Genomic DNA, 22,469 nt, shown 5'->3' on the forward strand with positions numbered 1-22,469 from the left:
AGAAACTGTGAAAAGAGAAGAGTACGTGTGTAGTTTGGTGATTCTGTATGTTGGGCTTGTAAAATATGTTGCTTTATATTTTATGTTAGTAATTTATTTGGAGGGGGAAATGTTGGTTACATACCTTCTGCTGGGTCCCCCCCTCCCCATCTAACTGTATTATTATGAGGTACTGGAAGGATTACACTTATTTTTACCAGCTATGGGTAGATTTTTTTAGTTACTGATTTGAACTAGAGACAGGTGTTGCATTACTTAGATGAATTTAGAGATAGGAGAAAATCTTTTTCTTTATTTTTGTGACATACACGGGCTTTTGAATAAAATCAGTCATTTTTTCTTGATTAAACATTTTTGTTATTTTAACATTCTAAGTAGTGCATTTTTTAGTCAGGTGTTTTTTTTGTATTTTTTTTTTTTTTTAAAGAGACAGAGTCTTACTTTGTCACCCTCGGTAGCGTGCCGTGGCCTCACAGCTCATAGCAACCTCCAGCTCTTGGGCTTAGGCGATTCTCTTGCCTCAGTCTTCTGAGTAGGTAGGGCTACAGGCGCCCGCCACAACGCCTAGCTATTTTTTGTTGCAGTTTGGCTGGGGCTGGGTTCGAACCCACCCACCTTCAGTATATGGGGCCGGTGCCCTACTCACGGAGCCACAGGTGATGCCCAGTCAGGTGTGTTTTGAAGTACCCTTTTTTCCTGTTATATTGAAAAATAATTGCATATGTGTGTTATTCTCGTAATGACGTGGGTTAAGGTGTTCTGCCTTATACTAAGTAGAGGTCCGATAGTAGTTCTTAAGAAGTAATTCATTGATTCATGTCATTCATTGATTCTTTGTGAATACCTAATATGGTTGCAAAGTTGGGGATTTTCAGAGTTGGCTTTTGCTGCTATTATTACCTTTTTGAGATAGGGTCTTCCTCTGTTGCCCAGGCTAGAGTGCCGTGACATTGTCATAACTCACTGCTGCCTCAACACTGCTGGCCTCAAGCAATCCTCCTGTCTCATCCTTCTGTTGTGTACCACAACACTAATTTTTAAAAACTTTATTTTATATAGTTAGGGTCCTGGTCTTGCCCAGGCTGGTCTTGAACTCTTGGTACCAAGTGATCCTCCCACCTCAGGCTCCCAAATTGCTCAGTTTGTAGGTATGAGCCACTGTGCCCAGCCCAGAGTTGGCTTTTTTTTTTTTTTTTTTTAAAGAAAGCTCTGGTGCTAGGGCCAGAGTGCCATGGCCTGAGGCTACCCTAAACTCCTGGCTCTAGCAATCCTCTTGCTTCAGCCCCCTTAGTGGCTGTGACTACAGGCATACTCCACCATGTCCAGCTGATTTTTCTATTTTAGTAGAGATAGGGTCTCATTCTTGCTCAGGCTGCTCTTGAACTCCTGAGATCAAGCAATCCTCTTACCTCCACCTCCTAGAATGGTAGGATTATAGGATGAGCCACCACACATAGCCACAGAGTTGGCTTTTTAGCATTTTGTTTAGCAGTTATAATCCAGATGGTAAATACACTAAATAAAGATTGCGTGAATTTACTTTAAATAGTTGCTAAAAATGCCTCTTTATTTTTTACATACACATACGCACGTACACACACATTTTTTTATTAAGATTTTTAAAAATTGTGGTAAAAGCAACATTGTCAAATTTACAATCTTAACTATTTTTAAGTATATATAGTTCAGTAGTGTTAAGTACAGTCATATTTTTGTAAAACAGGTCCCCATAACTTTTTCATCTTGGGAATCTAGGACTCCATATCCATTAAACAATACCCCCTCATTTCCCCAAATCCCTGATAACTATCATTCTGCTTTTTGTTTCTCTGAATTTAACTACTTTAGATACTTCATCTAAATGGAATCATACAGTATTTACCTTTTGTCACTGGTTTATTTCACTTACATAATATATAGGTATCTTCCAGGTTTTTCTGTGTTGAATCATGTGACAGAGTTTCCTTCCTTCTTGAGACTGAATAATAGTCCATTTGTTTATCCATTTATCCTATGATGGACATTTAGGTTGCTTCCACTTTGGCTGGGGTAAATACGACTGCTATGACCATGGCCGTGCAGCTATCTCTTCAAAATTCTACTATCTTCTTCTGGATGTGTACTCAGAATTGGGATTGATAGATCATAGATAGTTTTATTTTTAGTTTTTTGAGGAATTTCCACACTGCTTTCCATAGTAGCTACACTGTTTTATAGTTTCACCAACAGTACACATATTCCCCAGGACTGTCTTTTACATAGCCCTTTCCAAACTGACAAAAAGCAGTTCCAGTTGTGAGGATTAGGATGGCCTATTTTAACCTTCACCAGCCTTATAGTACAGATTATTTTGTTAAGCACATAGTACTACACCAGAGCCTATAGGATAGCACTGAATTGTAACATTGGCCTGGATGTTGGTTACATTTAGGGTGCAGTTGCTACAAACAAGTCACCTCAACTCTGTGCTTCCTGTCATTGTTACCTGTAAAACAAAGAGTTGATATTTCTCCTTTAATCTTTCCAAAATCCTGTTTTTATTGTAGAGTCCAAGCATTTAAAGAAAGATGCTGTGCATTGTGTGGTGTAAATTTTGATAGACCAGATTTCTCTTAGCACCATTTTGGGTTCTATTCTTCTTTGTTAAACATCTCCTATTTTTTATTAACCCTTTAAGTGCCTCAGAAGTGATGAGGAGGAACACCTGGGTGACTAAATGCTGACAGTGAGTCACAATGCCTGGATTCAGATCCTTAACTCTGTCATTTACTAGGCATGCAATTTAGGACAATTTAATGAATTACTGTTCCTTAGTTTCTCCAACTGCGAAATGGACATAATAGTACCTACATCCTGTTTGTGAGGTTTAGATAAGTTAGTGCATGTAAAAGCGTTTTGCAAGATGCGTAGTACATAGTAAGCACTCAGCAAGTAGAAATTTTCATTATCATATAATATACAATTGTAATGGTACTAAATGAGTAAAGTCGTCTGTCATTAAAACCCTTTCTGTGATGAAAATGTGTCAAACTGTTTATAAAACCAGTGTATGGTACCCTATGATTGCATTAATGTACACAGCTAAGATTTAATAATAATAAAAATATAAAAAAACCCCAACCCTTTCTGACCCTATGTGGGACCTCATGTGACACAATGATTTTCCTATTCTGCTCCTATGTCAGAAGATGTCCGACCCCTTTTTTGTGTGTATTTTCGTTGATGTGCCTCTCATTCCATGACAAGAGGTTAGTGACAATGCTGAGTACATTCTTTGGCCCTCCAACACAGTTGGTCACTGGTTATAGGAGGAAACAGCCTGTTCAGTTTGAAAAACAGACAGTTATTTTAGAATACACAAAATTTATGGGAAAAGTAGACAGAGTTGATCAGTACTGTGGATGTTAAAGATACACAAGAAGGTCCTACAAATGGTAGAAAAAATTATTCTTCTGGCTGATGGAAGTTGATGTAGTTACAGCTGTATCTTTTACTCATTAGATAAGAAGGAAAGTGTAGAAAAAGTGCAGACACACCTTTTTCACACACCTTTCTCATGGTTTTTCACAAAAGAAATCTTATCACTCAGTTTGTAAACAATGTGAGGAACAGAAATTCAAGAAAGAGGGGAAGACTATCTTCTGACGCTGAGGAAAAGCTAAATGGGAAGATGCACTTCATAATGAAAAGTGAAAAAAAATCAACCCCCCACAAAGGGTTATGTGGTTTGCAGCAGAAGACCTGAGAAAGGTGGAAGGAGAGAAACCATTTTCTACTGTGACACGTGCAGGGGGAAGCCTGAACTTTTAGAGATTGCTTGAAGAAGTATCACACTCAGAAAAATTATAAACAAAAATAAATAAAAAAGCTTTATTTTATGTAATGTAAAATAATAAAATCATCAGGTGAGTTCGTATTTGTGTTTTTGTGTTTTAAAACTGTAGGATAATTACAGGTAATCCACCAACCTCTTTCTTGCCCAAAGTAAATAAGAGCTGGGCATTATACAGGTGGCAAAAAATTGGATTGGATTAAACTCAACATTTGGATAACTTTAGACTTTCTGAAGACACTGTTTACTGCAATATTTCTCTGTAGGTGGGGAAGATACACCTATTACACAGTTGGAGAAATTAAACACAGATTATGCTTTTTATGGCTGGAATTAAAACTTCAACTATGAAGTTGGGTTGGACATCTTCTGACATCGGAGTGGAACAGGAAAATCATTATGGAGTTTTAATCCCGTGGTTGGGATTAAATGTCATGGTTAGAACCAGTGCTTTCTGGCCTGGCATGTTATCCCAAACTTAATGGCTTAATGACTTCAGGACCCCATGAGAGTGGCTTTTATTGTTAAAATTTGGTAAGAACTCTTCCTCACCTCTTTGGCCAATTATAAACAGTCAACCCTCCAGGTTGACCTGAGTAAGGATCTTTTTGTTGCTACCTAATACCAGTGATGTGGGAATATTGGGTGACTACAGTCTTTTAGAACTTTCTCTTAGTGCTAATACTAGCTTCTTTGGTATTAATACTGTTAATATTTGTCTCTTTTTAGTACAGTCGCTTCAGAAATCTACTTTAAATTTTGAAACTTAGTCTTTTTCAAAAATGGGCAGATCTTCCTTCTGGCAGGTTGCAGCCATGCTGCAGTTACTTAGTTACTGGCAGTCCTATTAATCAACAAAGGCAGAGAGGGAAAGACAGTCAAAGTCTCTGCTTGGAGAGTCCTCAAGTCACGTTCAGTGTTCAGATGATGGTGGGCATGTTGTAACTTATTTAAGTCTCATTTTTCCTAGTTATACAATAAAGGCTGTATTTTAACAGTTGTGTGACTTAGGGAGGATGAAAGCTCAAGAGGTAATTGGATGGGCATTGGGGGAGCAACTGGAGAAAGGAGAGACTAGTGAGGAGGCTGTACTAAAAATCCACATGTAAGGTGGGCTACCCTTTCCAGAATGCTTGAGGGGCATTTGTACCCTGGGACAGAGCCAAGCCTTTCTCAGAAATGTCAGCTGCCTTAGGCCCTGGGAGTCCTCTCTGATGAGCATGCTGCCCTGGTTCATAGCAGAGAAAGAGGGATTGATGGATCCATGCCCCCTTCTGTTTTTTTGTTAGTGCTGTCTTCACACTCAGTTGCCATTTATGTTTTTTGATGAATGATTAATTAGAAAAATAATCATTTGTAAATTGTGAGTGAACCAGACATTTGGCCCTGCTATAGGGAAATAGCGCCTCTGAGCCGGGTGTAGCTTTCGGCCAGTACATCAGAGCTGCAGTATTCCCAGACCAGTGATGTATTTACATGAAGTTCCTTTTCAGCATGTTAATGACTGTTATGGCTGAGTAACGTAACTAGTGAAAAATAATAGCAAATGGGAAGAGTAAATATTCACTGCTTTTATATAATTTTTAGTTTACCACAAAATAATACATTTTAATTTAGGGATGGACGTGAAAGTCTTAGATTAGAGACAATGTTAGTTTGAGCTTTATACTTTTTTGTCCTCCTGTTTCTTCCTTTGTACATAATTAAATTAAAAGGATAAAGTAAGTTGTTGCAAGGTGGAGTTCAATAGCAGAGTGGTTTTTCTGTAATTTTTAGGTTACAAAATGCTTTTTCCTGGCAGTTTGAATCTATATGTTTGGTATGCATCATTGGTTAAATGCCTGGTGTGTACAGAAGCTTGTATTGTCTCTAAAATTATAGCTTTCATCATGTTACTCTCCCCCTTAAAAACTTTATGACTCCCCTCTGCTTCTAGGATTAAAGCTGTATTCAATACCCTGTTTTTTAAGGAAGAGTCTCAATGCTGTGAGCCCAGCCTCTTTCTTTTCCAGGCTTACTCCCTAAGGCAACTCCATGCTCAAGCCATGATGATTGACTCCTTATTTCTGCAACTTGCTGGAAGCTTTCTGTACCTTTGCACCTCTGCTCAGATGATTTGGGGCATGAAATGATTTAGTTTTTTCTATCTTAAGCCTCCTCTTTCTCTAAGCCCAGTTCTAGAAATTTCTCTGACTATCCAGATTGGATGGGAGCCTCCTCATTTTAGAATGTAAAGAGAATTAAAAGTAGCTCACAATTCTCTATTCTTTTCAGTTTGCCAACTTTCTACCTTAGGAATTAAGAATAAATCCCACTTTTTCCTACTTCTCATTTTGCCATCTTCTTATTCTGGACAGGCTAAGCCCTGTGTTTAGGTAAACAAGTTGTTGACTACAGAAATTTCTGTAGAAATGAATAGAATTGAATTTACCAAGGAAACGTGTGCCAGGGATAATGCTTTCTTTGCTGAGAGCAGAGGATTTTCAGACAGAAGTTTTAAAGTAGGAGGTTGAGTTGAAAAACTGGCAGCTCTCATAGAAAGTGCTGCTTTAGTCTGAGGCTGTGCTGGTGGAAGTAGAGTATCTAGGGAAAGGATCTATGCCTTTTTACTCTATTGTTGAAATTGTCTTGGAATGTTGAGTTCAGACCCAGATGAAACAATAATCTTCAGAGGAAATGACCAGGATGGTGAACTGGGTCTGAAAACTTGAAGATTGGGGAGGTAGAAGAGAACAAGGGAGACAATGTCTTCATTTTCAAATATTCAAGAAGCTATCTTTTTTTTTTTTCTTTTTTTTTTTTTTTTTTTTGTAGAGACAGAGTCTCATTTTATGGCCCTCAGTAGAGTGCCGTGGCCTCACACAGCTCACAGCAACCTCCAACTCCTGAGCTTAAGCGATTCTCTTGCCTCAGCCTCCCGAGCAGCTGGGACTACAGGCGCCCGCTACAACGCCCGGCTATTTTTTGGTTGCAGTTTGGCCGGGGCCGGGTTTGAACCCGCCACCCTCGGTATATGGGGCTGGCGCCTTACCGACTGAGCCACAGGTGCCACCCAAGAAGCTATCTTCAGGGATAGGTATGTTAGACCATAGGAAGATAGAGTTCAGAAAAGTATAAGAAATAATATTCTCATAGAGTTGTCAAAAAAAGATACAGGTTTCCTCAGGAGATAGTAAATTTCCCAACTGTGAAGAGATGTGAGCAACAGGAGGTGATATTTCAGCCATGAAGATACATGGCCTTATAGTGAAAGAACCACAGATAATGAAATGGAAGACCTTTAAGAAGAGGTCATTTTCTCCGTTAGGATTTTGGAGAGGATTCATAGTAGAAAGTAACCTCATTGGGTATTAAAAATAGGAACAAATACAAATATGGATCACAATATGTAATAGGTTGAGTTTTCTGAGTTGATATTGAAATGATAATGAAAAAAGTGTGATCCGAAACTGGGAGTTCTTAATTTTGGGTTCAAGGACCTCAAGAGTAGTGTTTAAGAATGAGGAGAGGTCAGTGCAGTGGCTCATGCTTGTAATCCTAGCACTTTAAGAAGCGGAGGCAGGAAGATTGCTTGAGCCCAGGAACTTGAGGTTGCAGTGAGCTATGATGATAACACTGTAGTCTAGCGTGGGTGACAGTGAGACACTGCTAAACAGCAACAGAGAGATTTTCACAATTTTCAGGAAGTCATATGCCGTTTCAAAAAAGGTATTCAACATTAGTCTTTATGTATTTGAGAAACTTTTAAAAAAATTCTATAATATTAAAATATTAACCATAGAAAAGTAAGATTATAAATTGGTTTTGGCACAAGTAATTTGAGTATATTGTATAAAGGCTTCTGAGAATTAGGAAGCATGGCCCAGGTTGCAAATTTTAATGCATGTATATAATTGCTTTTGTGATACTCTCAGCAGTTAATCTGAATGGTCTTGAGTAATGGTTTTCAGCTTCTTTGAACCTAACCCATGTAGGTGGGACAGGTGCTCCTTATCTTACCTGTGCCATTCAACATCAAGGAAAGCAAATGTTAGTATGAACCCTGTATGTGTGATTCTGTCCTATAAAACAGTGGTCTATAAATTTAAACAAATGTGATTTTGTTATATAATGCTTACCACAACAGTAGATTGTAAGTTATTTATAGAGTATAAAATCACAGATGAGGGTTTATAGTACAGGTAATTTTTTTGGAGGTGGCTATGTTGTGTGTGTGTGTGTGTCTGCTATAGCAGTAGGGATTATTTTTATTTTAACCATGCCACATATGAGTTTCATTATTAGAAAATAACAGAACAACAATATAAATGCTGTAAATATGTACCACTGTGCATTGTGAGATTAAACCAGATAATCTCAACAAAATTTCTAATGATAATCCCACCAATCCCCTTCCTACACCAGCGGTGCATCTTACAAGGGTATATGTGAAACTTGGTAAATGGTCTGTGAAGCTAGTGAATGATGCCCCATGATTATGTCAATGTACACAGCTATGATTTAATAAAAAAAAAATAAGAAATAAAGCACAGAAAAACAAAAAAAAATTTCTAATGACAAAATTGAAGTATGAAATTTATATTTAAAAAGCAAGAATAGCAGCATTGTAAGTTATGACTGACTTAAGACCACATAGATGTTACAGTAACAATAAATCATCCTCCTAGAGAATTGTATAACTTCCCAGAGTTTCAGTTGATGGTATGTGTGAGTGCACAGAAGGCGCTTCACAGAATTATGTAGTAGCCTGAGTTCTTTCTTGGTAAACTACTTCCCAGTTCTTCATATACTCTGCTAACTTGTTGATAATAATTTTATCAATACAGATTTTTAGGACTGGCCCAACTCACTTATTAGGCAACTGGTAAGTAGCTCTTGGGTTTTATTAAAGTAAACTAATATCTGTGGAATTATACATGTGGTTACTACTGGTTCTAGAACCCTATTTTAAGAAACTCTAGTGTATTGGATGGATATTTTGAGTAGGATTAGTGCCCTGGAGACTATTTGTATAATGGTCCCTCTCTTTTAAAAATGATCAGCCTAAATGCTTCTGATGACCATATACCCTTTCTTTTTAGACATCCTTTTATTTACTAACCCTCTTCAATTCAGCTCTGAAGTTAAGATCAATAGCTGTATGTGAATAATTTTTTTTCCTTCTCCTTTGCTATGCTTTTCCTATCAAATTGAAATACCCTGACTCTTTCTTCTCTTTTTGAAAACACAAAGGAGGATTAGGCCACATTACGGACTAATTTATGTGTCAAATTAAACGTTTTACTCTGAGGCTGTTTTTGAGTTATGTGAGTAGTAAAAATATGTATTAAGCTGCCAAGCCTTTTAACAATGCATATTATTTAGCTGATAGCCTGTAACTAACTGATGGACTCATAATGGTGTTTTGAGTAAATATGGATTTGAACAATTTGTGAAATTTATGTTTACATGTGTATTAAATAGCTTGGGTAGAGAGTGACCAAAAGTTATTACCAGTTGACAGCTGCTGTCTGGTGACCAATTTGAAATGAAGTTGGTAGGATTTCCTTCAGTGTGGAGTAAACAGGTTTTTCTATCAGGGGAGCAGACTGTATTATCATCCATGTGTGGGACCTCAGCCCTGGCGGCCTGTCTGTTAGTTGAACGAGACCCTGGAGTAAAATCTCTCCATTTCATAGTGAACTGCTGCACCTTAGATTCACACTTGTGATTTATTTTATTTTGTAGGAAATTTATAATTATGTTCACAGAATATAGGCTGTACATAATAAAAAACTTGGCTTTTGGAAATGGGTCCATGATTCTTTTCTTTTTTTTTTTTTTTAACTAAAAAAAAAAAAAAAAACTTTTAAAAGGTGGGGGCATCACTGTTTTGCGCAGTCTGGTGTTGAACTCCAGTGATCCTCCCAGCCTCTTAAGTAGTTGGGACTGCAATCTCAAAGGACCACTGATTCTTTTTTCTTTTTTTTTTTTTTAAAGAAACAATAACAGTCATGCATATTTAAGGGGTACACAGTGATGTTTTGATAAATACAAAATATGGTAATCAAATTAGGATAATTAGTGTATCCATCACCCTGAACATTTATCATTTCTTTGTATTGGGTACATTTAATACCTCCCTAGCTAATTGAAACTATATATAATATTATTATTAACTATTGCCGTCCCATAGTGCTTTAGAGCACTAGAACTTATTCCTCTTATCTAGGTATTATTTTGTATTCTTTAACATATTTCTCTGTGTCACCCCCTCTTCTTATGTTTATTTCTTTGTAAACTACACTCTGGTGCAATGATCTTGACATTTTTATGGTCATGTGTCCTTATTGAGAATAGATTATTTTTATATTTGTTCACTTCTAAGTTATGTAGATATTTACACATATAAAACTTACCCTATTTTAAGAAACTCTAGTGTATTGGATAGATATTTTGAGTAGGATTAGTGCCCTGGAGACTAAGAAATTAAGAGTTTAAAGGAGTGATTTTCAACCAACTGATCATTTTAAAAGATTATTAGGGGCGGTGCCTGTGGCTCAGTGAGTAGGGCGCCGGCCCCATATGCCGAGGGTGGCGGGTTCAAACCCAGCCCCAACCAAACTGCAACAGAAAATAGCCGGGCGTTGTGGCGGGTGCCTGTAGTCCCAGCTACTCGGGAGGCTGAGGCAAGAGAATCACGGAAGCCCAGGAGTTAGAGGTTGCTGTGAGCCGTATGACGCCACGGCACTCTACCCGAGGGCGGTACAATGAGACTCTCTACAAAAAAAAAAAAAAAAGATTATTAAATCATTTTTGAAAGAAGTGCAAAGACAGTAAGTATATTCTTTTTTTTTTTTTTTAAGATCAACATAATTTAAGTGTGCTATGGAAGTTTAACTATAGTTTCAAGTGTGCCGTGGAATAAAAAAAGGTTGAAAAACATTGGTTTAAAGGATTGAGATAAAAAAAAAAAATACGTAGATGATTAGATTTTCTTTTTGAATCCTTTTTAGCATACACTGGGATGCACAGACCCTGCATTGGAGATCAAGTTTTTCAGGACATTTTTGTGTCTTGAAACCTTTGTGTAGTGGAAAGGGCATTGTGGATTATAAAGTCATTCATAAACTTGGGCAAATCATTCAACTACCTTGATCTCTAATTTTTCATTTATAAAATATGGATCTTTGCCGGGGGCCTTGTCACAAAGATTACTGATAGTGAATGTCAAATGTCCACTTTGACCTTGCCCACAAAATCGCTTTCTCAGAGAGGCTTACTCTGACTTAAAATAGCTCCTCTCTTCTAGCTCCTTACTTTATTTTTCTACTTAAAATAGCTCCTCTCTTCTAGTTCCTTACTTTATTTTTCTATTAAAGGAACTTGTTACCATCTGAAGGAATATTGTTTAAGGGTCTGTTGGTTTAGAAGCTTTGTGAAGAGGGCTCTTTTTTTAATTTCATTTTTTTGTTCTGTTTAGTGCTGTATCCACAGCTCCTAGAACAGTGCATGTATAGCACATAGTAAGTACTCAATAAATATTAGTTAAAATTTGAATGTCGGTAACTTAGTGGTTGGTTAATAAATACAGACAGTTAATGCTTTTGTTGAGTGCCTTTCATGTAGTTGATTCTCTAGGATAAAAGGAATAATTCTCAAAGGATGACTTGCTCTCAGTGGGACTGAAGGTAGTAGAGAGGATGGATTTTTTTTCTTGCATACATACCAGCATGTATCAGGCATAAAGAAGTTAGACACACAAAAAAATAGACAACCAATATTTATAAATAAAAGTAAAAGATACTTTCAAAAAAAACAGATCATGCTAAGTCTTGTAGACAATACAAATAGAAGAAATACATCAAATTCATTCTACTTGATCTGGGTACCCCTGATATTAAAGTTGGAGAAAATATATTATTATAAAGGAGAAATTACAAACACATGTAACTTATAAATGAGGATACAATTTTTTGATACTTAAAAAAAAAAAAAAAGAAGTAAACTGATGACTCCTTACTGAATCTCAGAGTCAAAGCATTCTATAATAGACATACTCTTATTTGACAATATGAATGTTACTTTCTTTGCATTATTATTATTATTGCTTAATATTTCGATGTAGCAATTGTCTGATTCCTTTTCTGAATGTATTCATGTTCGTTCGTCCTTTACAAGGTTTGTGTTTATAATTAAAAAAAGAAAAAGAAGAAGTTAGACACAAGGTCTCTAGCTATGGATCTGAGCCACATGGTTCAGATGCCTCATCTCGCCCTCATTAGCTCCCTGCCTTTGCCCATTGTGCCGTTCACCTGAGAATTCATTGAGGCCACTGCTGATAGGGGCCACGTGTGTGCCTTTGGGGTTGGAAGGGAACAGCACTGCCAATGGCTGTTGGCGTCCCAGGGCAATACTCTAACCTCTACAAAACTGTCCCCTTGCTCAAAGACAGACAATCTTGATATTCTGTGCCTGTTCCAGGTTGTGGAGAGAACAAACAATTTTTTGCATGTTTTGACAGAGAGGACTGGAGAGGAGAGAACCACACCTCTGGAAGACTTGGGTGACTCTGAAATGAGGAATTGTTTAGAAATACCTATCATTTTTAAGGCCTGTCATTTTAAAGACAATACTTCTGATAGGGCTATGAAATAAGGACACATGAAAGGCTTTCCAGTGTTGCTCTGAGAATATATTAGTGTGGTGATTTGGTTGGAAAATTGAATGAACATGAAGTTGGGGAATCCTTACATGTATGAAATATCACAGATGTAGTTCTGTAGCCTGCAAGCATTAAAAAATAGTATTTATTTTATTCTATTATTAGTTTTTTAAACTTGGCTCTTCTGTGTTCTCTTATGTGTTGTCTCTTTAGTTGATGCAGAGTTGCACTTAACTTTTTCTTTAGGAAGATGGAGAAGTATATTCTGAAATAAGCTGGTATTGTTCTCGAACTTGACCATTTCAAAGGGTCATGGTAGATAGCAATCTTGGTCATGTTGTGGGTGAGAATTAAAGGATGATTTCTTCTAACAACTCACTTGTTACGGGGGGTTTACGCTGTTTCAGAGGGAACTACAAATGTGCCTAAGCACATAATAAATTATTAATAGCTCTGTTTTCAAGCTTGGATGAAAATGTAAATATATCAGTCTTCTGAAATCCTTCTAGGTTCTAGCTTTCAAAAGCTGATGAAGAATGCACTGTTGGAAAAAACTTTCTAAAGATGATCTTCTTTAAAAATAATTTACAAACATTAAAACTTCCTCACTTTAACTTTGAGAAAAGGATCTCTCATGGCATTTTAAAATGTCAGGGTAGGTGGAAATGGTGAGTATAACTGTGTGGTACTATGAAAAGAATGAGAGGTTTGGGGTTATATAAACCTTAGTAAAAACTGACTCTGCCACTAATTATAGGTGCTGTGGTGAATGAGTTACTTACACTCCATCAGCCTCAGTTTCCTCATCTGTAGGATGAGGATTATATTTATTTTTTACTGTTGGGGAGAATTGTACAATGGATGCGAAAATATCTGTCAGTGCCTGGTGTATTTTGGACTTTCAGTAAATCTTAGCAGCCCATTTTCTCCTTTGGAGGGTAAAGCTACAGGACATTTTTGGCAAATAGTTGAAGTACTTGATGCCAAAGGGAAATTTAACTCATGCCATGTGACAGTTCTTTGTGTATAAGCATGGGATTCTGGAAATAAAAAGAGGTTAATTTTTTTCTCTTAGCCATTTGGGTTAGCAAAGCTTTTCTTGGCCTTTGGCAACTATTGAAAAGGACTAATTTGTTGCCTCTCGATGTGTGTGTTATTTTGGGCTGTTAATGTACTTGGTTGTTTGTTGTAGTGACTGGAACCTTTTCTCCTACCCTTAAGATTCCTGATTTCATGTGTTTATCTAGCTGGGATTTGTAGTTCATAGTATTGAGGAGTATTAGATGTGGAGGAGATGCTCTGGTGTAATCTCTCTCTCTTAGAAGAATAAGTAAAAAAAAAGACTTGCTTAAAGTTGTACAGCTAGTTGGTGATAAAGTTAGAATTGCAGGCAGATCTGATTTCCACATTGCTTTAGACTGGTGGTTCTGAAAGCATCACTAATAGACCACAATCACTTAGGAATGTGTTAGAGATGCAAATTCACCCCCCCCTCCCCCCACCAACTTTAAAAGCCCTTCTGGGTGTTTCTGATGCCTGCTAAAGCTTGGAAACCGCTACTCTGGTCTTTACATATTTTGGTGGGGAAATGGGAAGATCCTGGTAGATTTGCTGCATTTCATGGACATCTTCATTTTACATTTCAGTTGTCTTTTGCCATTTAGATGTCTCCTCTTAAAACAATTCCAACTTGTGGTGATGGCTTTCTGAGACTTATGTGTGATTGCTGCTGAGGCAGTGGTGAATCTGATGTTTGTTGTTCATTTATTCCCTGTTATCATGTACTATTTCTGAAATTTGACTATCCATTAAAAATAGAGATTTCTACGTCTCACTGTTGGAGATTCTGAGGGTTGGAGATCAGTGAGGGTAAAGTGGAGAATCTTTAATATTTGAAAGTTCTCTGGGTAATTTTGATGCCTAGCCATGTTTGGGAGAAAACTGCATTACAGAAATAAAGAATGAAACATAAGTCAAACTCTTCAGATTTCCATAAGTGCTACAGTTGGCCTTTTGTTGTTCTGTATTTGGGTGCATAGCGGACAGGAGTTATCTAAAAGAAGTAATTATAGTTATAATGCCAACTTTGAAAGGTGAAAGCAGATTGAAATCCATTATTTCACAAGGTGCCCTTACTGTTTATAGTTTCAGGATAGGTATGGCAGTGAGCAGTAAAATTAGTTTTCCTGGCTTTTCAAAAAGACAAACATCTTTGAAATTAAAAGTAAATGGAGTTTAAAATATGTACTGTTTTATAAAGGAGGAAAATCCCATGGAAATAATTTAGGTGTTTCCAGAAATGGGTATTCTGTGGAAGAGAAACTGGCAGTTTATATTTGATCATCTGTACATATTATTTGTTTAATTATTTAAAATACATCAGCAAAGGAACAAAAATTATAATATTTTCAGGTTGACAAAACAGATGAAATACTATATTATGTCATTTTATTTTTCACTTTAATAAAACATAAAACAAAATACATATTAAGAGTTTGGAAAATTCTAGCCTGATACTGGATAAGATCCTAAATTGGATGATTACTGATACTTAAGAGTGAGATCCAGCTAAACTGTGCTTTTTAATACTCATTTAAAAAGCAAATTAACAAAGATACTTAACTGGGCAAATATTAACATCAAATTAAAAATTCTATTATTTTAAAACAAGATTGATAATAGAGACCAATTGATAGGATTTTTAAAAATAGGTATGATGTGTGTATTATTTTGTAATACTTTAAAAACCTGCATTTTGAACATTTTTTTCTTTGCAGTTTTTTTTGGCCAGGGCTGGGTTTGAACCCACTACCTCTGGCATATGAGGCCAGTGCCCTACTCCTTTGAGCCACAGGCGCTGCCCCTAACATTTTTTGTTTTAATGAATTAAACAAAAATCAGGGTCCTACCCTCTCTTCTGGAATAACCTAACATTTTCTCCAAAATTACTTTTGTTTTGAATTTTTGAAATTGAGTATGGTAGTTAGGCAGCAGACAGACTTTTTTTTTAAATGTAATTTTTAAACATGGTTTCTCTATCAGCAGCTTCTGTATTATGGGAGAACATAACAATGGGCCTCTGGAGAGTTGCTTGCTTTCAGTCGACAAAGAAGAAGAAATTCTTCCTGGCATTTTTATCTTGTGGGCCCTAGGTAAAAAATATATTATCATCAAATCAACAGTTTTTAAAAATTGCTGCCCCTTGAAGATCTTAACATATCCCTGGATAGTGAAGCATATGCATTTATCAGATCAAGAATGAGAATTCAATTTCGTGTACTTTCTTCAGTTCCAAGGACAAGTTTAGTTTTGACCTTAAGGCAGAGAAACTTGATGTCTCTAGAAGCCTGAAGCGAGCTTCAGTGGTCCTCTGCTCTCCTCTTTTTAGTCAGGTCACACTTTCTTAGAGAAAGAAAGGCCAAGAAACTGAGAACTCCCTCCCCAGATGGGTTTCCTTAGTAACACCATCCTTCCTTTATACCTGCTGCAGGTGTCTGTACTCGGTAGCTTTCCCTTCAAAACAAACCCCAGATAGGGTATAGATATTTTTTTCTTTTTAAAGACACCGGGTATGAATTCTTTTCAGAACACCAGCAGGGTGCTTTAGCTCACTGTTGACATGTCACTGATGTCTGTCTCCATATGAAAAAATTTCTCCCCCCTCTTTAAACACTGAATATCTTTACCTAGTTATCTAGATGTGTTCTTTGGAAACACAAACGGATAGTTTGGGATTGCCCAGGAGGCTTCCATAACCATGCGCAGAGGGGGAGGAGAATGAGATCCTTCCTGACTGTGTTTTACTTGTTCAATTGGAGAGGAATGCGGTCTCTACTTTACCCTAAGAGTCTGACCTTCTTGTCACTTGGTGTAACATTAATTTTCTAATGTGTGCTGGTGAGTTCGAAAAAAATTTTTTTTCTTATTTCTCAGCAGTTGGCTTGACTTTTGTATTTTCATTGGTAAAATATATACGTCTATGTCTGTGCTATGAGTAGAGGGAAATAGATTAATAAAAACTACTAAACTAGCATGACATATGTAATTAATTAACAAAACCAGAAATGCTGGTCCATGGTTGTTTGTAAACTTATTTCCAAACATCTAAGCCATGTTCAGTTATTTTATTCAGCTGTCTGACTTCTGAGGTGTGACATAAGAAGCTGTAGCATATATTTATTATGTATAGAAACTATTGGGCATTGAAGAAGAAAAACTTTTTCTTTTTTTTTTTTTGAGACAATCTCTCTTTGTCACCCTTGATAAAGTGCTGTGGCATCATAGCTTACAGCAACCTTAAATTCCTGGGCTCAAGTGATTCTCTTGCCTCAGCCTCCTGAGTAGCTGGGACTACACATGCCTGCCACAATGCCTGGCTATTTTTTGTTTGTTTGTTTTTTAAAGAGATGAGGTCTTGCTCTGGCTCAGGCTGGTCTTGAACCTGTGAGCTCAGGCGATCCACCCTCCTCTGCCTCCCAGAGTGCTAGGATTATAGGCATGAGCCACTATGCCTAGCCCTAGTTCTCAAACTTTAGTTTGTGTTAAAATCACCTGGAAGGGTCATTAAAATACAGAATGCTAGATATCATCTACAGATTCAGTATGTTAGGGAAGGGCCTGAAAATTTGCATTTCTAATGTGGCCTTACTCCTAAAGTCACTACTTTAGGATGTAGAATTCTTGCTGTTCTTTGCCAGGATAAAAGAACTGAAGGCTTCCTTTTCTTTTCTCAGAAACAATGCCTCTTGTAAGCAAACCTCCAATAACTATCTGTATACTGTATCTGCGGTGTGGTGCACTGAGCTAGATGCACTGGAGATAAATAAAATGGTTTCTGCCTTTGGGGAACTCACATTTGAGAGGGGATTAAAATAAGAAACCCAGCGATCATGATTCTGTATGAGAAATGCTGTGGTGCAGATGTTAGGGGGTAGACTTTTTAGACAGGCTCTGAGGTGTAGTGTAAGCCTTTTCCTCAAACTGTCTCAGCTTTATACTGATAGGAATAAGTGAAAGAAAGTAAGCAACTAAGCATTTTGTTAACTTGCAGGTCAGTTTCCTCTCTATTTTGACTTCTCAAACTATATATTCAAATACTCCAAAATTGGCTTTGTGGCTCTCTGCTCCAGCTTTTGTGGAAGAATTCTCCCTCCTTTTCCTTTTACATTTTAAAATTATAATTTCAAACATTGTCCACTGTGGCAGCAGGATTTGTAACAAGACCAGGTTAAGTGATCCTGGTTGAACTGATTTATGAGACAGCTTCAAAAATTCATGAGGTTCCAGGGGAACTTTCTGCAGTGGAATTAGCATGCCACTTTTCCTTTCACCTCTTCAAATGGATCAGACATTTTGTGATAACACAGCAATTTATAGTGGAGCCTTCTAGATCATGGCCCTGCTGATTAAGACAAATCTGAGGAGGAAGGGCAGGATGCTACTTTTAGAAGAGCAGGGACTTTGAGTAAAAGAAGTCTATGCATGACTTAATTATGTATAGAGCTCTCCTCCTAGGGCAACTTTTTCTTTTTGGTGATTGCTATGGTCCTATTAATGTTACTGAAGAGTATCTTAGGTCATTAATAATTACTCCATAATTTTAAGCACAGTGAAATATGGAGAGTGTGTATGTTAGAAATCGAGCAATGTAGTTAACTTTTATCCTTCCCCTGTGCAAACCTTCTGTAGACAGGAATAAACACTGTGGCCAAAACCAGTGACAGGTTACAGTGCTTTCCCCATTTTACTGATTATTCATTTCTGTTCTCTGACCTTGTTTGCTATTTATTGATCTAGTAGAAAAGAAAATAATTTCCCCTAGATAGCACTTTGGTGAGCTGGGCTTTGATAACTTGTCTTCCAGAAGGTTTTTAAAAAGTACTTAGCCACTGAGTGGCAGCCTCTCTACCATCTAATGTTATCATCTGTGAGCTTTGGGGTCCCTTGTTGGGATGATCACTGATGTCACAGATTGCATTGTATTTGGCTGTTCTTCTGCAAAATACTATACATCCCCTGTGGACTGCTGTAATGGTCTTCCAGTGCACATAGCCTTAGAATTAACACGAGAAGCATATGTGATCTCACAGCAAGTAATACACATCACTGAGTCAGTCCTGGTTGGCATCTGCCAACATGTCAAATGTTTATACTAAAGAAAGGTCGTATTTCAAGATTTTCGTTTGCCTTTAAGACCGGTTCTTGCTCTGTTGTCCATGCTACAGTACAGTGTTGTTATCATAGCTCACTGCAACCTCAAATTCCTGGCTCAAGCATTCCTCTTGCCTCAGCTTCCCAAGTAGCTGAAACTACTACGGGCATGTGGCACCTCGCCTGGAAAAATTCTTTTGTCTACTTTTTGTGGTGGTGGGGTCTTGCTATGTTGCATAGGCTTGTATTTTGAGATTTTTTTTTTGGTTGGCAATGCAGCTGAGGCTTTATTTCGGAAAAAGCAATCAAATCGGTTTTTAGTTGGGGGCATATGTAAGAGTGGGTAACCTAGGTAGTAAACTCCCCACAGGGATGGGCTAAGGGATAGAGCTGAGCCTCAGATGGATCTCCTGTTGCATGTGCTCCTTGGCCCAGCTGCCTCCCCCATAGGCTCTCTGGCAGCCTTGTAAGAGGGTAGACTGGAGGGGCCACAGTGGGAGCTCACTTGGGCAGGACATCAGAGGACTCAGACACCAGCTTCCCATCTCAGGTCTCAATCTTCTTCACAACCACAGCCCTGGAGCTGGTGTGGCTGAAGGAGCCAGAGCCCCCACCAGAGCCAAAGCCCGCCTGGAAGGAGCTCAGACCATAGCTGAGGCCAGGGCTTGTGAGGCCCCTGTAGGCCGAGCTCAGGCCACCTGAGTAGCCACTGGTGGTTTTTGTGTGGATACTCATGTTCTGCATCCTCGACTCCAGCCGGCTTTCCTCGCCTTCCAGCAGCTTGCGGTAGGTGGCGATCTCCACATCCAGGGCCAGCTTGACGTTCATCAGATCCTGGTATTCACACAGCTGCTGAGCCATGTCCTGCTTGGCCTCACGCAGAGTGGCCTCCAGCTAGGCCAGCTTAGCGTTGGCATCATTAAGAGCCAGCTCCCCACACTGCTCGGCATCCACTATGGAGTCCTCTAGGGAAGCCCTTTGGCCTTTGAGAGCTTCGATCTCATTCTGGAGCCAGCTGATGTTCCAATTCTTGTTGGAGATCTCTGTCTTTATGCGCCACAGGTCAGCCCCATGCTTCCCAGCCTGCACCTGCAGCTCCTTGTACTTGGTCTGGTACACGCTCTCAGCCTCAGCTCGGCTGTGGTTGGCGATCTCATACTGGGTGCGGACCTCAGCAATGATGCTGTCCATGTCCAGGGAGCAACTGTTGTCCATGGACAGGACCACAGACGTGTCTGAGATCTGGGACTGCAGCTCATGAATCTCCTCTTCATATAGCTGCCTGAGGAGTTGATTTCGTCAGTCAGTCCTTCCAGGTGGGACTCCAGCTCCATCTTGTTTATGGATGCTTCATCTACATCCTTCTTGATGAGGACAAATTCATTCTCTATCTCTGTACGCTTACTGATCTCCCCCTCATACTTATTCTTGAAGTCCTCCACCAGCCCCTGCATATTGCCAGGCTCTGCCTCCAGCTTCAGCCTCTTCTGGCCCAGTGTGTCCAGCTGTTGCTGAAGGTTGTTGATGTAGCTTTCAAACATGCTGTCCATGTTCCTGGGAGTCGTCTTCTGTTGCTGTAGGAGGTTCCACTTGGTCTCCAGCATCTTGTTCTGCTGCTCCAGGAAGTGCACCTTGTTGATGAAGGAGGCAAACTTGTTGTTGAGGGTCTTGATCTCCTCCTTCTCCTGGGTACACACGGCATGAATGTTGGGGTCCACCTCCAGGTAGAGCAGGCTCAGCAGGCTCTGGTTCACTGTGATGGCTGTGATGCCCCCATACTTCCAGCCCTGGCATAGCCTCCACCCAGACCCAGGCTGGTGCCCAGACCACTCTGGAAGCTGCTGTCACCTACCCAAGAGAAGCTTGAGGACCTGATGCGGGCACTGGGCCCACTGCTGTATGAGTGGCTGCTACAGGCCCATGGGCCAGAGGTGGACACCTTGTAGGACTTCTGGGTAACCCTGATGGACATGGTGAAGGCTGGAGTAGAGGCAGGTGCGCCAAACCAGAGATTCGAGAAGGAGCGAAAATCTGCTTCTAGATATATTTTGAGATTTTAGCTTATGCTTTCAGGTTCAAATTTACTACCAATAAGTTCTGAGCTTTTAATTGCTAAAACTGCTGAGTTCTTTGCCATCTGTGTTTGGGGAGGGAAAGGTTAAGGATTTACCTTATCCTTTATTAAGGCTAGGTATATATAATAAGGAAACAGTGGCACAGATATCTAACATAGGAGGTAGGATACATTCCTCAACATCACATGTGACTTCAGCTTTTTTTATGTTTACATTTCCTGTTTTTGTTTATACTCTTTTGGTTAAATTGGTTTGTGTCTCCTATGATTATAAAAGGTGAGGTGTGTCATAGGAAGCAATAGCAATGAAATTGGAGAATGATCACTGATAATTCTTGAATAATCCATGTAGATGTGAAACTAAAGGTTGACTCTGGCATTTGTGGGACTGATGAGCATTTTTGCTGATATCTTCTTGTTTATTTCTGAATGGGTAATTCATATGATTCATATGATTCAAGAAGCAAAACTGTAAAAAAAGTATATAGAGAAATGTCTTACTCTCATTCTTGGACTCATATACCTTATTCTCAGTCTCTTGTAAAACTACTTTGGTAGTTTCTTACATATTTTCCATAATTTCTCAAAGCATATAGAAGTACATTTGTATGCACTGTCTTATTTTTTTCCTGTCTTTTGTTTTATAGTAGTTAGCATTCTGTAAACAAGGTTCTATATTGTGCCCTTTTGTATCAGCATATGTTGGGGATCATTCCTTCTCAGTACAGAGACAGCTCCCTTATTCCTTTTTATAGCTCCTTAATATTTCATTGTGTAGTTGTATCATAATTTACTATAACCGATCTGACACTTGGGTTATTTACAGTTTTGCTTTTACAAGTGATGCTTCAGTACATAATCTTTATCGTATTTGGAATTTCCACAGGTGTGTGTTCAACTGTAGGAAAGTTTCCAGAAGTGAAATCTCTAGTAACGGTGTATGTGCTTTTATAATTTTGATAGTGATTGCTAACTCTCTCTGTAGAGGTTGTACCAAATTATATTTTGAACTGTTTAGGGATTTCCCTACAATCTTGTCATCAGGATGGTATTAAAATTTGAGTTTTTGCCAATCTTGTAGCAGTAAATTGGTATCTTAAAGTGGTTTCAATTTGCATTTCTTAGTATGAGTAATGTTAATCATCATTTACTCTGTCCAAGATCTGATAGTATTTTCTTTTCTGTAATTGACAGCCTGGTCATATTCCTTGCCTATTTTTTGTTTTTGTGATTTTCCTATTGGGTTATAGCTACTGTTTCTTTTAAATTTTAAAATAAACTATTTTGGACTACTTTTAGACTTACAGAAAGTTGCAAAGATTACTGGAATTTTTTTCTTTTTCCCTTATGCCATCATTAGCTCTGTTAATTAGTTTAGATGGTTTAAGGAAGAACAGGTCTTTTGGAATCTGGGGCTTGTCATAGGTATGTCAACTCAAAGATGGATGCAAATCCAATTCATGACTTTTGGCTGCCTCTGGGGATTTTCCATATGGAGTGACAGACTTAGGAAATTCTGCTGAGCCTCTGACTAGCCTCCATAGTGAGGAATATAATTCAGAGCCCATCTTCCATTATTCTTCTTTTACTAGTATCAATTATTAACTAGAAAGGTTATTGAAGTGAAAACCTTGCCTGGAGTTTGTATTTCTTGAGATTTACTTCCAATAATAAATGTGGTTTTCAAGCAACTGAATATTTCATAGACTAAGTTTTGAGCACATTAAATATTTGGTGGTTTCCCCTTCTCTGCATCACATGTTAATTGA

At 38.3% G+C, this 22,469-nt stretch overlaps 1 protein-coding gene and 1 pseudogene across 4 annotated transcripts in view; one reads left to right on the forward strand and one right to left on the reverse strand.

Annotated features, from left to right (window-relative positions):
* Nucleotides 1-22,469, forward strand: part of AUTS2 (activator of transcription and developmental regulator AUTS2) — a 1,299,114-nt gene that overhangs the window by 93,798 nt on the left and 1,182,847 nt on the right. The window lies entirely within an intron of this gene.
* Nucleotides 19,128-20,628, reverse strand: LOC128562757 (keratin, type II cytoskeletal 8-like; annotated as a pseudogene).

Source organism: Nycticebus coucang, chromosome 12, assembly GCF_027406575.1.
Source record: "Nycticebus coucang isolate mNycCou1 chromosome 12, mNycCou1.pri, whole genome shotgun sequence".
In the NCBI taxonomy this organism is placed as follows: Eukaryota; Metazoa; Chordata; class Mammalia; order Primates; family Lorisidae; genus Nycticebus; species Nycticebus coucang.